Source organism: Talpa occidentalis, unplaced genomic scaffold (genome assembly GCF_014898055.3).
Source record: "Talpa occidentalis isolate TD23 unplaced genomic scaffold, MPIMG_talOcc4v2.1 talOcc4.14, whole genome shotgun sequence".
Taxonomy (NCBI): domain Eukaryota; kingdom Metazoa; phylum Chordata; class Mammalia; order Eulipotyphla; family Talpidae; genus Talpa; species Talpa occidentalis.
This window is the reverse complement of record NW_023601433.1, coordinates 31526726-31541920: the sequence shown is the minus strand read 5'-3', so window position 1 is coordinate 31541920 and position 15195 is coordinate 31526726. Positions and strand designations below refer to the sequence as shown.

The 15195-nt window shown below is 39.2% G+C and overlaps 1 protein-coding gene across 1 annotated transcript in view; it reads left to right on the top strand.

The window, feature by feature from the left end:
• The window catches only part of RYR2 (ryanodine receptor 2), a 697569-nt gene that overhangs the window by 23563 nt on the left and 658811 nt on the right, over positions 1-15195 (top strand). The gene's annotated exons all lie outside the window — the stretch shown is intronic.

Below are 15195 nucleotides of genomic sequence, written 5' to 3'. Positions count from 1 at the left end.
GAGGTAGAGGGAAGAAAAATTACTATAAAATATAGGACTCTAAGGCTGTGTTTTATATGGGTACTGGATTAATATATTTTGGGGCATTCATTTTAATTTACACAATTGGCTTTGCGGTTGCTCTAGTTCTTCATGAGTGTTGTAAATATTGGATTTATTAGGCTGATGTTTTCACTGAATGGTGTTACTGTGAATGTACTGGATGGGGCTGTTATTTTCTATGTAAACGTAGTTCTGCATTCAACAAGTTCATCACCTCCTGTGTGTGTCCATACTTGTGGGCTTATCCTAAAGCTTCCTTTTTCATTTGTATTTTAAAATCATTTCCATGGTGTCATTAATAAGTCTCCTAAATGGAAAAGGGTTGAGGCTAGAACCCTATGACCAGCCTAAGGGTTCCTTCTAGATCTGTGACAGCTAAGTTCTGCTTTACTCTATTATCATTCAGTCTACATATTTTCATTTAATTCAAGGGGAAATTAAGGAGGTTAATGAAATGCTGGCTGAAATCTCCTTTATCCATACAAAAAATTTATATGTACTTTTATATATTGCCATTATTATTGTTATTATTTTCTCAACATTTCTAAATATCTAGTGTAAGCAAGACATTCTACTTGACTTCATGGACATAATGAGATCGTTCTTGTCCACAGGCAACTCTTCTTAAGACTAATTAATTTGCTTTTCACAGTTTCTTTTTCTTGTTAAATCTCTCTTAAGTAAATTTTAAAAAGCCTTTACAGTTGAAGTGTTATGGAGAAAATATATAGTATGTAAATCTTAAGTGTACAGCTTGATCCTTTTTGCAGTGAGAACACATCTGTATAATAACCACTGCCTGCGCAGATGTTGGGAGCCCCTGGAAACCTCCATTATACCCGCTCCCAGTGGTTACCTGCCTCTCCAGAAGTAGCTCCTATTTGACTTCTAGCAAAACAGATTGATTCTGCCTTCTTTTGAGCTTCATGCAAATGGAGTAGTACAATAAATGCTCTTTTGTGTCTGGTTTCTTTTCCTTGAAGTTGTATCTGAGACACAGCCATGCTGTGTTGAGTGGTCACCCATTGTCATTGTTTTAGACTCCAGTTTATAGAGTGAGCCTATTGATGGACATTGGTTGTCTCTAGTTTTTGCTTTGATGACTAAAGCTGGTCTTATGAATAGTGCTGGTATTCTCAAATATCAAATACTGAATGAATGACTGAAATACAGTTATTGTACATTTCTGTTGGATATGCACTAGTGAGTGGAATTGCTGATTGGAATATTAATCTGCTCAGCTTTTTTAACAGTTTTCCAAAGTGGTTATAACAAGTAACACTTCCTCCAGTTGTACCTAGTAAATGTTAGTTCCTAAAAACTAGTCATTATAGTGTATTTCATTATGATAATAATTTGCATTTCATGATAACTTATGTTGAACACCGTTTTGTATCTGCAGTGACCATTTGGATATACTTTTATGGAGTTTTATTCAAGTTTTTAGCTTTTTGAAAAAATAAAGATAAAAAAATTCATTGACAGTTTTTATATATTCTGCATATGAAGCTTTTGTCAGATATGTCTTTTGCAAATATCTTCTCCAATACTGTTGCTGTTGTACTCTTTTACTGGCCTTTTGTTGTTGCTGAACAGCTGTTTTTCACGTACATGTATTTCAGGTTATTGTTTTTTTTTATTTATGGTTTGTGCTTTATGTATTCTTTTTAAGAAATCTTTACTTACATAAAGACTATGAAACTATTCTCCCATGTTATCTCCTAGCGCTTTTATTCACTTTGACATTTAGGTCTGTGATCCATCTTGAATTGATTGTTTTGTTTATAGTTTTAGGTAGAGATCAACCCCCCTCTCCCACAGAGGTCTAGTTGATTCAACACCAGTTATTAAAAAGACCACTTTTTTTGGACCTCCCTGGTGGTGCAGGGGTTAAAGTCTCAATACTATCAAGTGACTGCCAGCCACTGTGGTGTGAGTTCCATAGCAGGCCAGGGAGCCAACCCACATAGCTCAGCAGACCTCTCCTGGCTCACTCGCTGCTCCCCTCAGCAGTGTATTTCAGTCAATCTGCCTGTTCTGCTCCCCATTCTGTCCCTGGTGAATCCTCTCACCCCCTACACCACTGGCCTACACCCCAGTTCTCGTATTCATAAATAAATAAAAATAAATCTTAAAAAAAAAAAAGACCACCTTTCCCCCAAATGCAGTGAATCAGGTGACTGCAAGTGTAGGTATCTGTTTCTGGACTCTCTTCTGTTTCATTGGTCTGTTTGACTTTTCTTGCTATAGCTATTTTTTTCCAATATCTAACTTTTAAAATTCTCTTATTTTATATTGTCTTGTTATATGGTGGTATTAGTCCTCTAACTTTGTTCTGATTCTTAAAAAAATGTCTTTGCTATTCCTGGGCCTTTTCATTTCAGTTTAAAATTTGAGATTAGCTTATAAATTTCTAGTAAAGAGCTGCTGGATTTTTTTTTTTCTTTAAAGATTTATTTATTTATTTATACAAGCACTGGGTACAGTCAGAAGCGCAGGAAGGTGAGAGAATTCGCCAGAGCCAGAGGGGAGAGCAGAGCAGGCAGACTGGCAAAGTACACTGCTGAGGGGAGCAGCGGGCGGCAGGAGAGGTCTGCGTGCCATGTGGGACCCTCGCCCGGCAGCCGGGGATCGAACTTGGTGCAGCAGAGGCTGCAGGCAGCTTCGCAGTCCAACGCTCAACCGTTGCGCCACTGGGGAGGCCCGAGCTGCTGAATTTTTAATGGGCTATCCCTAAATCTATAGATGTGAAGAGTTGACATCTTCACAATAGCGAGTCTTCCAAATCTATGGACATGAGTAATCCTTCTATTTATATTTAGGCATTTTTAAATTTCCCTTGGTAATTACACTTAGTTTTCTATCAGAGGTTTTGTGCATTTGGGGGAATCAGATTTATTCCTGGATACTTGGTGTTTATTGATAGTGTGACTAATAGTATTTAAAAATTATTTCCTAGAATTTAAAAAACATTCTTGACTTTATGTGTTTTGACTCATCTAAGAACTTTGCTAAGTTCACTCATCAGTTCTATAGTTTATCTGTTTATGTGTTTGGATGGTCTTTGAATCCAGTCATGTCTTCTGGGTATAATGACCATTTTATCTTCTGCTTCTCGGTTTTCATTTCCTTTTCTTCCTTGATTGCACATCTCCATAAATGCAGATGTGATAATCTTATAACTGATCTTTAATCTTTTAATTAATTTCAGGGAGACCTTAGAAAATTCCATCTAGTAGGATGTTTGCTGTGGTTTGCTAAGGTGTTTTGTTGTTGCTTTCAGCAGCTGAACTCTTCTTAGAATTGGGGATTTTATCCTGCGCACATGCAACTTAAAAATATGTGGGTTTAAATCTATTGTACTTTTTGTTTGTTACTTTTTTTGCCTTCTTTTAGATGAATCAAGTATTTATTAATAAGCCTCTCAGCTTGGGAGGTTTACATTCTTCTATTACTCTTTTAGGTGTTTATATTAAAGATATAACATGTGTCCTTAAACTCCACAAAACATCATTTTTTTTAATATTTAGACAGTTATCACCAAATTTAAAATAGTTCAAGCTACCATTTTCCCTTTACAAAAGACCTTTGTTAGTACCTTTTTCTTTTTTTTTTTTTTAAGATTTATTTATTTATTTTCATACAAGCACTGGGTATAGTCAGAAGCGCAGGAGGGTGAGAGAATTCACCAGAGCCAGAGCGGGGAGCAGAGCAGGCAGAAGGACCAAAGTACACTGCTGAGGGGAGCAGCGGGCGGCAGGAGAGGCCTGTTGTGCCATGTGGGACCCTCGCCCGATTGCCGGGGATTGAACCGGTGCTGCAGAGGCTGCGGGCAACTTCGCAACCCAGCGCTCAATCGCTGCGCCACCGGGGAGGCCCAGTACCTTTTTTTCTTAACTGAAAGAAGTCTGGAGAGGATTTTTTATTTTTTAATTTTTAATTTTTTAGGACAAAAATTGAAAATAGCACTCAGTATTTGTTTTGCAGCAGTCCTTAGGCAGGCACCCAGCGGTGAGAGTGACACTGCCAAATTCCTTCCCTGGGACGACTTTTTACAGAATTTATCTGTTTGTTAGTGTTTTTTTTTTTTTTAGGTTTTATGTGTTATTTGATATGAATTTGTATGTGAGTTTTTGGGTCTGGGAAAGCTGAATTTTTTTTCTATATAAATTAATGGTCATTCCTTCTTTATTTTATACCATTTTGGCTTATGAAAGGTTTCCTAGGAACGTCAGTACTTAACTGCTGTCAGCTAGTGGTAGAAACCTATATTTATGTAGACTTAGCAGTGTGTTATATTGCCTTGTGCATTTCTTGACTCCCTGCATTACTAGACTTACACCTGGGATCATTTTTCTGCTTTCTGATGAACTCCCTTAGGATTTCTTTTATCATGGGTCTACTAACAACAAATTCTGCCAGTTTTTGTTGGGAAAACTCTGTATTTATTTCTCCTTGTTTGAGTATAGAATTGACAGTTGTTGGTGGTTTTACTTCCAGCATTTCTGGGTTCTATTATTTTTATTTGAAAGGTCAGCTGTAAGTCTTACTGTTTTCTTATTGTAAAAATGGTGTTTTTATTCTATTCATCCTGCTTGGGATGTGTAAAGTATCTTAAATTTGTGTCCTAATATTTGTATCTAGTTTGGAAAATTCTTGGCTGGTATTTCTTCAGGTACTGCTTCTGCCTCATTCTCTCTCTTTCCTTTGTTTGGTATTCCAGCTATAAGTCTTTTGTTCCTTTTCACTGTGCCTTTTTTTTTTTTAAACATCCTTTTCTGTATTTTTACTTTTTTCCCTGTACCTCAATTTGATATTTTCTTCTGATATTTCTACTGGTTCAAACATTTCTTTTGCTTTCTCTAGTGGGCCCATCTCTAAGGCATTCTTAGATTCCTATCTTAGTTATAGTAGTATCTTTTTTTAAAGATTTATTTATTTATGCATACAAGAACTTCTTCATGTTATATCATTTTTGTTTTCTTTCATAAGCCAAGGAATTGGGGTATAGGCCAGAGGTGTGGGGGGCGAGAGGACTCACCAGAGACAGAGTGGGGAATAGAATGAGCAGACTGAAATACACTGCTGAGGGGAGCCGTGGGCAAGGCAGGAGAGGTCTGCTGCGCCATGTGGGTAGCTCCCTGGCCAGCCGGGGATCAAACTTGTGCTACAGAGGCTGTGGGTAGCTTCATAGGTTGTGTCTTAACCCCTTGTGCCACCAGGGAGGCCCTATAGTAATATCTTATGTTATAGTAATAAGATTTGAATTTGACTCACTCTTTAGACTCAAGTTCTCATGATATTCTCCCTCTTTTCATCTATTTTCAGAGACATTTAATTTTCAGTTTTCCCTCACTTGTAGATGTGTTTCTGCTGTTTTTTGTTTATTTTTTTCTGTTGGTTTTCAGATATTTAGTCTCACTTTTTGGCATGCGTGTTTTTTTTTTTTTTTCTTTTAGAATTGAGGTGTAATTGACAATATTATATTAGTTTCAGGGGTAGAACATGATTTGCTATTTGTATATATTGGGAAATGATCACCACAAGTCTAGTTAACTTCTGTTATCATACATACAGAACTTTTTTCTTGTAAGAAGAGATTTTAAGATTTTATTTTACTAACAACTTTCAAATCATATATGGTGTTTTTTTTTGAAAGATGCACATTATATCGAGGTCTGGATGATATCTTCTTCCACATGTTATTCCGTAGAACGTTTAATATTCTTCCACAGGTATATTAGTAACTGCATGTACATAGATTGTGGCCACCTCAGCTTAATAATTACATTTATTTCTGGGTTGCCCCTACTCACAGGCCTTGCTCTTCCAGAGTCTCATCTGAATGCCCTGGTTTTGCCTGGTTTCCTTTTTTTGTGGATTATGAAATCTTAATATAGCACAGTATTGCCTGCTTTTCTATATTTTGCTTACGGAAATAGCACATCTTGTGATTTGGTTATTTCTACCATCTTCACATAATCTTGTGTTTCAACCAGGTTAATAGCTGTACTCAAGGAAAAGGTTAATTTGATATCATTTTCTTTATAATAAGTGGAAACTAAATTTTTACACCAGAAACTAACTTTTGGTAGTAAATAAAAATTGTACCATGTGATTTTTTTGGTAACTTGTTTTTAAGAAACATTTTTGGTTGAAATAGAGTCACAGCAAGTTGGAAAGGTAGCACAGAAGAAGCTTATAGAACCTTCACCCAGTTTCCCTATTGGCTATATCTTTGCTTAAATATAGTACACTATCAAATGCAAAAAATGAGCATTGGTATAGAACATGTATCTAGTTGTATGTTATTTTATCGCATATAGATTTGCATTATCTCTACCCCAATCAAAACACAGAAAGATGTCCCTTCTACAACCTTAGTACAGTCACACCTATCATCCTCTAACCATTCCTAACATCTGGAAACCATTAATCTGTCCTCTATTTTTATAATTCTATTATTTTGAACATGTTATACATATGGGCATAGGGTCTGTGACCTTTGAGATTGGTATTTTTTGCTCAGTGCAATGCCCTTTCCATGCTATGGATGTACCACATTTTGTTTAACCACTAACCTTACGGATTGTTTTAAGGTTTTGGCTACTCTAAGTAAAACTGCTAGGAATAATCTATACAAGTTCCATCTCTGTCATTCTCTTTAGTCAAATGGATTTTTGTAGTGGTTGAATTTTGAGAGTTCTTTATAAATTCTGGACGAGTTCTTTATAAGAAATGTGGTTTGCAAATGTTTTTCCCAAGCTTATAGCTCATCTTTTTTTCCTCTTAACAATCATCTGAAATCACGTTTTTAATTCTGATGAAGTGCAATTTATTAATATTTTTATTTTATAGGTTATGCACTTAGTGTTATATGCAAGAACTCTTAACCAAGCTCTTGATTATAAATATTTCTCCTATGATTACTTTTGAAGTTTTATAGTTTTATGTTTTACATATCAATTTATGATCCATTTTGAGTTAACTTTTGAATAAGATGTGAGACTTTGGTTGAAGCTCTTTATTTACTTATTTTTGTCTACCAATATTCAAATTTTCCCACACCATTTGTTATACAGACTACCGTTCCTCTATTGTATTGCTTTTGCATTTTTTGTGAAAAGCTAGCTGGCCATGTTTGCATGGGGTCACCCTCGGGTTCTGTATTCTTTTCCATTCATCTATGTGTCTGTTTCCCAACACCATACACACTTGAGTACTGTAGCTTCATGAATATTGAAATTAGGTGGAGTGTTTCCTCCCACTTATTCTTCTTTTACAAAATTGCTTAATCAATTTAGTTCCTTTGACTCCACGTATTAAAAAAAAGTCTTGTAGATAACTACCGAAATATCTCACTGGGTTTTGGTATGAATTGCATTAAACTTGTACATCAATTTGGGATGAATTGGCGTCTTTACTATATTGAATCTTCCAACACATGACTGTTATCCTGGGTGTCTTCGATTTGGCTTATTACTTTGGTGGTGTACGATTCTTCTTACCTGAACTCTCTTCTGTTGACATACAATGCTTAGTTCATTTTTCCTTAACTTTGGCTTTTTTTTTTTTAAAGATTTATTTATTTATTTTTATACAAGAACCAGGGTACAGGCCAGATGCGCGGGAGGGTGAGAGGATTCACCAGAGACAGAGTGGGGAACAGAACAGGCAGACTGATGAAATACACTGCTGAGGGGAGCAGCAGGCAAGACAGGAGAGGTCTGCTGTGCCATGTGGGACCCTTGCCTGCCGGCAGGGATCAACCCGGCGCTGCGGAGGCTGCAGACAGCTTCTCAACCACCTGCGCCAGCAGGGGAGGCCCTTGGCTTTTTTTTTTTTTTTTTTTTTTTTTGTAAAGCCTGTATACAGGTTAATTCCATACCATTTCTCTTTGATGATAACTAGGAACCTCTATTACATTCTTTTATATAGCATTTGTGGCACAATGAATCATGCCATATAAGTAAGACACTAACAAATTCAATATTCCTTTATCCAAAACTTCCAAATTTTGGCTAAAAGCTGCCTTCCCTTCCTTCCATCGACCCTTCTTGCCCTCTCTCACTCCTTTCCTCCCATGTTTTCTCTGGTGGATCAATGTTCTTTATTCTTAGAGATTGAAAAAAAAAACAAACTTCCCTTTTGTTAATTTAGTGTCATCTACCCTATATTCCTTTTATGGATTACATTTGCCCTAACTTTTGAAAAAAATGTGTTTGAGTATGGGAATTTCTTTTAGTAAGTTTTTTTTTTTTTTAAAGATTTATTTATACATACAAGAATTGGGTACAGGCCAGAGGTGTGGGGGGTGAGAGGATTCACCAGAGACAGACTGGGGAACAAAACAGGCAGATTGACCGAAATACACTGCTGAGGAGAGCAGCGGATGAGTCAGGAGAGGTCTGTTGTGCCATATGGGTAGCTCCCTGGCCAGGGATCAAACTCAAGCTGCAGAGAGCTTCATGGGTTGTGTCTTAACCCCTTGTGCCACCAGGGAGGCCCCAGAAACACTCAAGTTTAACAACAAAATTTAAAGGGACTGTTTGTAAGAGGGTAATTTTAAAAGGTGCATTGATACATAAATTAACTTTTTAAAAAATATTTAAAGAGCAGGTTTATCAGGGAAAGGGTCAGAAGAATGAAGGATATTTGCATAGACATAAGCAGGCAGAAAGAGCTGCCCATAAATTTACTTTTTAAAGGACTTTATAATTAAAAAAATTCTTTTATCAAGAGTAAGTCATACATTTCAAAATAGCACAGAAAATTGGACATTTATAGTTTCTATGATGGGCAAAGAACAGATTTTTGTACTGGACTTAATTATTGTCTGTCAAGATGGCTAAAAGTAGTCCAAAAACATCAGGAATGTTTATGTAACGTTTAACTTAAGAGAGAAATATTTCCCAAGGAAAATCCTTAATGATGCATTTATTAGTCAATATTGTTGCCTTTCAAAATTTGTTAAAACCTAAGTGAAATCTTACCGGGAGTGAATAATTTCCTTTGATAGTTTGGCAAAGTCCATTTTTTTTCCCCTTCCAAATAGTGTCAGACAAGAGTTTGAACATTTTAAGTGATGTTTTATTTTCAAAATTATTACTTGAGCTTACTTATATTAGACCATTTCTCTAGGAGTGTGCTTTACCTTACTATTTTTTCCTTTAATACTGGCTTTCCCTAGCAATTTGCTTTTATTAGGAAGTCTTTTTGTTAAAAACTTATATTTAAATTAGAAATGCTCACAGTGTGGTATGATGTTAATAAGCATTTGCCTTTTTTTTTTTTTCCTAATTGAAGTACCATTGTTTTACATCTTTGTTAGAGTTTTGACAGTAAAGGATTTACCCGTCAGGTGTGCTAACCGTAGCTCTCCCACCACCAGAGCACCATAGTCTTCCACCATACTCCATTGTGATGGTCCCTCCCCTGATCTACAGCCCTCTCACCTCCCCCCCCCAGCATTTGCCTTTAGTCTTCTACCACCCTAGCCAGAAAGAATGCTGGCCACCCAAGAACATTAATGACGTATAATTTATGCCAGAAGAATAGCGCAGCTTTGAGGTCAGGTGGAATTTAGGAAATTCTGCTTCCTGCTAGTAAGCTGGGCTTCCTGATATCTGAGATGGACAGAGAGGGAGAGTCAAATAAGGGAGATGCTGCCAGCAAAGGAGCAGGAATGAGGAGACATGAGGTGGGACCGGGTGGTACTGGGAAGTCAGAACTTGTTGGAGCAATTTCATTAATGTGTCAACAAGCAAGGGGAAGTGAATGTCAGAGGTGGTGGTTGGGGGCTTCCTGGGACAACTTTAGGAAGCTGCACCTGTGGGCTGGTATCGAACCGGCGCCGCAGAGGCCGCGCGCAGCTTCGCAACCCAGCGCTCAACCACTGCACCACCGGGGAGGCCCTAGAGACTTGCTTTTAATCTTAACAATCAGTGGGAGTTTTAGACTCTTTCAGCATATATGAGAGCATTTTAATATAAAATTATTAAATCTGCTCCCCAGTTAGTATGGCTGGTGCCCAAAAAGATGCAACATGTTCACTTTGTGACCTTTTTCACCTTCACCCTGCCCTGCACACTGGAATAGCCTACAGTAGAGAATTTTCAAAGAGGAAGGTGAAAGAGCTTTCATTCTGGACTATGTAACTCATTGAATATTTGACAAACATTCATTGAATGTGTAGTTGGTAGAGGTGTTGATAATACAAATGTAGCTCCTACTCTGGGTGGGTCCCTACTTTGAACAAGTGAGTCAGAGAGTGCTGGGTAGATGGAATATGGGTGGTGAGAGTCAGAAAAATGCTGCCTTCACTGGACTCTTCTTTCACTTAAAAGTAAGCTCCACCAGACAATACTTGGAAAATCATTCCTGGATGGCAGGAATTGTATCAGAACCTTCAGGAGGGGAAAAATTAGTCTTCCACGATCACTGCACATTTTTAAAAAAAGATTATTTATGCATGCAAGAACTGGGGTACAGGCCAGAGATATGGGAGGGGGGTTGAGAGGATTCACCAGAGACAGAGTGGGGAGCCAAACAGGCGGATTGACTGAAATACACTGCTGAGGAGAGCATCGGGTGAGACAGGAGAGGTCTGCTGTGCCATGTGGGTCACCTCCCTGGCTGGGGATAGAACTCGTGCTGCAGTGGCTGCAGACAGCTTCGTAGTGCTGCTCCTTAACCCCCTGCACCACCGGAGAGGCCCCATTGCACATTTTTAATGGGGAGAATGAAATTGTGCAGAGACTTCTTTGGAGATGGAACTTTCAGTCCTGGTCACACATGTGTGTGTGTGTGGGTCACCAGCTGGAATCTGGGTTGGCTAAGATCAGGTGCTGATAAGCATTCATCAATTAAAATAGTTATTAGCATTATTGAGCCCATAGTAGGGCTCAGGTCTTATTATATGTAGTATTTGTGTGTCAACTCATTTTTTCTTCATAGGATTGTGTGGTCTATATACTACTGTTATAACAGAGGCACAGGGAGGCTTTCAACCACATGGTACATCATTTGGATTTGGGACTAAAAACCCATATCAGAGTTTACATTCTAGCTGCTACCCTATAGTGCTATAAAATGAGTCTATTGTAGGTGCCATCAATGAATTAAGATGCTAAATATTTCCACTGGTGTGGGAAATGAAGTATTAAAATCGCTGTTGCCAAGCACACTTGTATTAATTTGTTTGTCCTGCTTTCACGCACTGCCCTGTTAGCTTGTGGAATTAAAACCCTTGTATTATGTTCCTTAAATTGAGAAAAAAAATGATTATATATGTGTTATGACAAGGAGAATTGCCTGATAGCTGCCCCTCCTCCTGCCCCATTGTATTTTCAAATTCTCAGTAGTCTAAGTTTTACCATCAAGTGCTTGGTTAAGCAGATGTGTGGGGGCCAAGTGCTTGTTAACTTCTATCTGAGTTTCTTCTCTGTTTATTGCTACAGTTCCTTATTTGAGGAGTTTTATAGGGAAGCTCATAAGTGACACAGTTTACATGTGAATGAACCATTGTCATTTACATATATACTGTCAGGTGATGTTAATTCTTGCATCTCCTTGCTGTTCTTATGAGACACTATTAAAATAAAAAAAAGTAAATAATATTTACTTGCTTATGAAACGAAGACTGGATGTCTTAACAATTTGACAGATGATTTGCCTTCTATAACTACTTGTAGATTTTCTTTTTTCTGACTGTTATAATGACTTTAGACCATCTGGAATGATAGTGAGACCCCTCAGCAAACACATGTTTTTGCTGTGAGTCCCTGTTCAGTAGTTACTGGTAACTATCAGCCATTCACATTTTTCAGACTTAATTTATTCAGGGGCTGAGGAGTAGGGGGAAAGGCAGCCAAAATGCTGTGTCATTTAGGTACAGAATTTAGTTAGTGATAAGATTCCTCATAGCCATTTAGCCATTCCTCGATGAATGTTCAAGCAAGGTGGTTGAAATGACAATAGCCGTATGACAAATGCTTGGAGTCCAAAGATCTAGAATGTATTGCATACCCATCCCATACTGCTCTCAGGCCTGGCATTTACCTCTTTCCTGGCAGTTTTAGTCTTGCTCTTTATGATCTCATCAAAGATTTAAAACCAAAGCCCAAAGATGGAAGAATGAGAGGTCCTTGACAAATCACAGGATGCCTCCCCACTCAACTCCTTGCCCCCTTCTCTGCTTGTGTTGGTGTGTGAGCTATTCCCAGATGGTTCAGTGGGGATTAGAAGGTGAATTTTGGGGGGTGCCTCCCCTGGTGGCGCAGCGGTTGAGAGCTGGGCTGTGAAGCTGCCTGCAGCCTCTGCAGTGCTAGTTTGATCACCAGCCGCCAGCAAGGGTCCCACATGGCGCGACCTCTCCTGCTGCGCCCGCTGCTCCCCTCAGCAGTGTGTTTCATCGGTCTGCCTGTTCTGTTCTCCGCTCTGGTGAATTCTCTCACCCTCCTGCGCTTCTGACTGTGCCCAATGCTTGTATAAATAAATAATCTTTTTTTTAAAAAAAAAGAATGTGAATTTGGGGGACAGTATGTCTGTGTCTTCCTGGGAAAAGAGGTGGGGGTTGATATGCTGTTTACAAACATTCACACATCTTCCTTTTCATAAGAAACATAAAACAAAGTGTCCCTAAACTCTACTTCTTTTTCACTGCCCCAAATTCCTGGATGCAACAATGGTGTATTAACTACTGCCTGTGATGTAGTCTGGCTCACCACTCTCCAGAAACGGTTGTCTGAGATATTTCCAATGGGCTCGCAAGTGCTTCCCTTCAGCATTCATCCTCTTGAACTTCCCTATTAAACATGGAGCTTTTGTCCATGTAGACTCAAAATCCAGTGTGTGTTTTTTACTTGCAGCCCATCTCAGGGAGAAATGGCCCATTTCAAGTGCTCAGCAGGCACGTGTGAGGAGCCATATTGGATTGTGTAGCTCTAACTGCTCATTTCACTACCTGCCCTGGCTGCCTTTGGCTTCTCATTGTTTCCTCACTGCCCAGATGTGAAAGCCTCTGTGTTCAGTCCTCCCCCATCCGCCCACACATTCTCCCCTTTGGAGATCTCATTCACAGCAGCCAGCAGCACCCTACGGCCAGAACTCTATCCCACTGCCTGGTCTCACTTCCTGTCGTTTAGTCCCAAACCAAATTTATCCATTTAAAGCTGACTTCTCTGCTTTCGCTCATGCTGCTTCTGCTTTCCCAGCTTCTAAAGTTTCCTCTAATTTTATAAAGCAGTAAGACAACAATCAGTTTGTGTGAGCAGAAAGCTGTGACTACTAAGAACCTCAGAGCCCAGGGTATTGTGGAAATTGAATGGCACTTATAAGAAAACCCAGCATATTTAACCATGGGCATAATTCTTACAGGCTGTGAGGTGCTTAGGTACATAGAGGAATTCATGAACAGTAAGATTGTTGTTACTTTTATTCACAGGCAGAGCAAGCATTTTGGGTAGCAAATGGAATGGTGGGGTTCCTTTATGGCCCTCTCTCTGTTCCTTGATGCTGGAAGTTGATGCTCTGCTTTCATCTGTAACCTGGTTCTGGCCTCCGAGCTGGTCTTGCAGTTTTCAGTGCCTTCTCTGTTGCCAGTTGTGCTGCTTAGGGAATAGTGCTTTGCTTTTAGTCAGGCATTTCCTAAATGTGCTTATCCCTTTTTAAGTCTCAGGAAAGATAATTAAATTAAGAACTGATCTGGGGACTTACTATCAGGTGAAGTTAACTGGTGATTTCACCTGCTGCACCCAGGAAGGAGGAATCAAAAGAACCCATCTCGATGGGCAGGGCTGGCTTCCGAGAGCCTGAAAAACCTTGTCACCAGAGTTGTGTCCCTCAGATGCTGAATAATGGTAGGAAGCATGTACTCACATTACCCTTTTGTTTTCTTTCTTCTTCTTTTTTTTTTAAAGATTTATTTATTTATATATATAAGTATTGGGTACAGTCAGAAGCGCGGGAGGGTAAGAGAATTCACCAGAGCCAGAGCGAGGAACAGAACAGGCAGACCGATGAAATACACTGCTGAGGGGAGCAGCAGGCGTGGCAGGAGAGGTCTGTTGCACCATGTGGGACCCTCGCTGGTGGCCGGGGTTCGAACTGGCACTGCAGAGGCTGCGGGCAGCTTTGCAGCCCAGCGCTCAACCGCTGCGCCACCAGGGGAGGCCCTCACAAATACAGAATTTTATTCTGTATTTTAAAATGCTTTTTTTTTTTTTTCAAAAGATTTATTTATTTATACATACAAGAACTGGGGTGTAAGCCAGAGGTGTGGGGGGTAAGAGGGTTCACCAGAGGGAGTAGGGAGCAGAACAGGCAGATCTACTGAAACACACTGCTGAGGGGAACAGTGTGCGAATCAGGAGAGGTGTGCTGCGCCATGTGGGTAGCTCCCGGGCCGGGGATTGAACTCATGCTGCAGTGGCTGCAGATAGCTCCATAGGTTGCGTCTTAACCCCTGGCGCCACCAGGGAGGCCCTGTATTTTAAAATTCTTTCATTGAATTATCTCAGTCAAAACTGTTTAAAGATGTTAATGTCATTTGTGTGCATTTTCAGCATGCTTTCTGAAATTTTAGTTTCTCTACAGGCTTGCATAGTAGATAGCATCTAATTAATACCAATTTTATTTTTATTTGTAAAGCTGTATCATTTTTTACTGAGGTAACATTGGTTTACAATACTGTATATAATATGGTGGTTCATGCCTCCGCAGATGTTTGTGACCACACTGCACCCACCATTAAGGCATGCATAATTCTCCACTGTTGTTCATTGTGCTCCCTCCTGCCTTTAGCCCAACTCCCCACCCTTCCTTTCTGATAGCCTCAATTTTATGTGTTATTATTATTATTGTTTAATGAGGTACCATTGTTTTACAGCCTCGTTACTTTTTTGAGAATATAGGCTTTCCCCCCTCAGATGTGGTCACCATAGCTCTCCCACCACTGAAGTAATTCCAATTTTAAATTGATCTCTTGGGATAATAAAGTAGTGTTTATAGTCACTATTTCCACCTAGCAGAGTTATTTTATAAACTCATTTTCGGCAACTCAGCTCCAGGAAAGAAACTGTGGCTTGGTGGGGAAGATAAGGGCTTTGGAGTTGGGAATATTTGGGTTCAATTCTTGGTTTCACTACTGGAAAA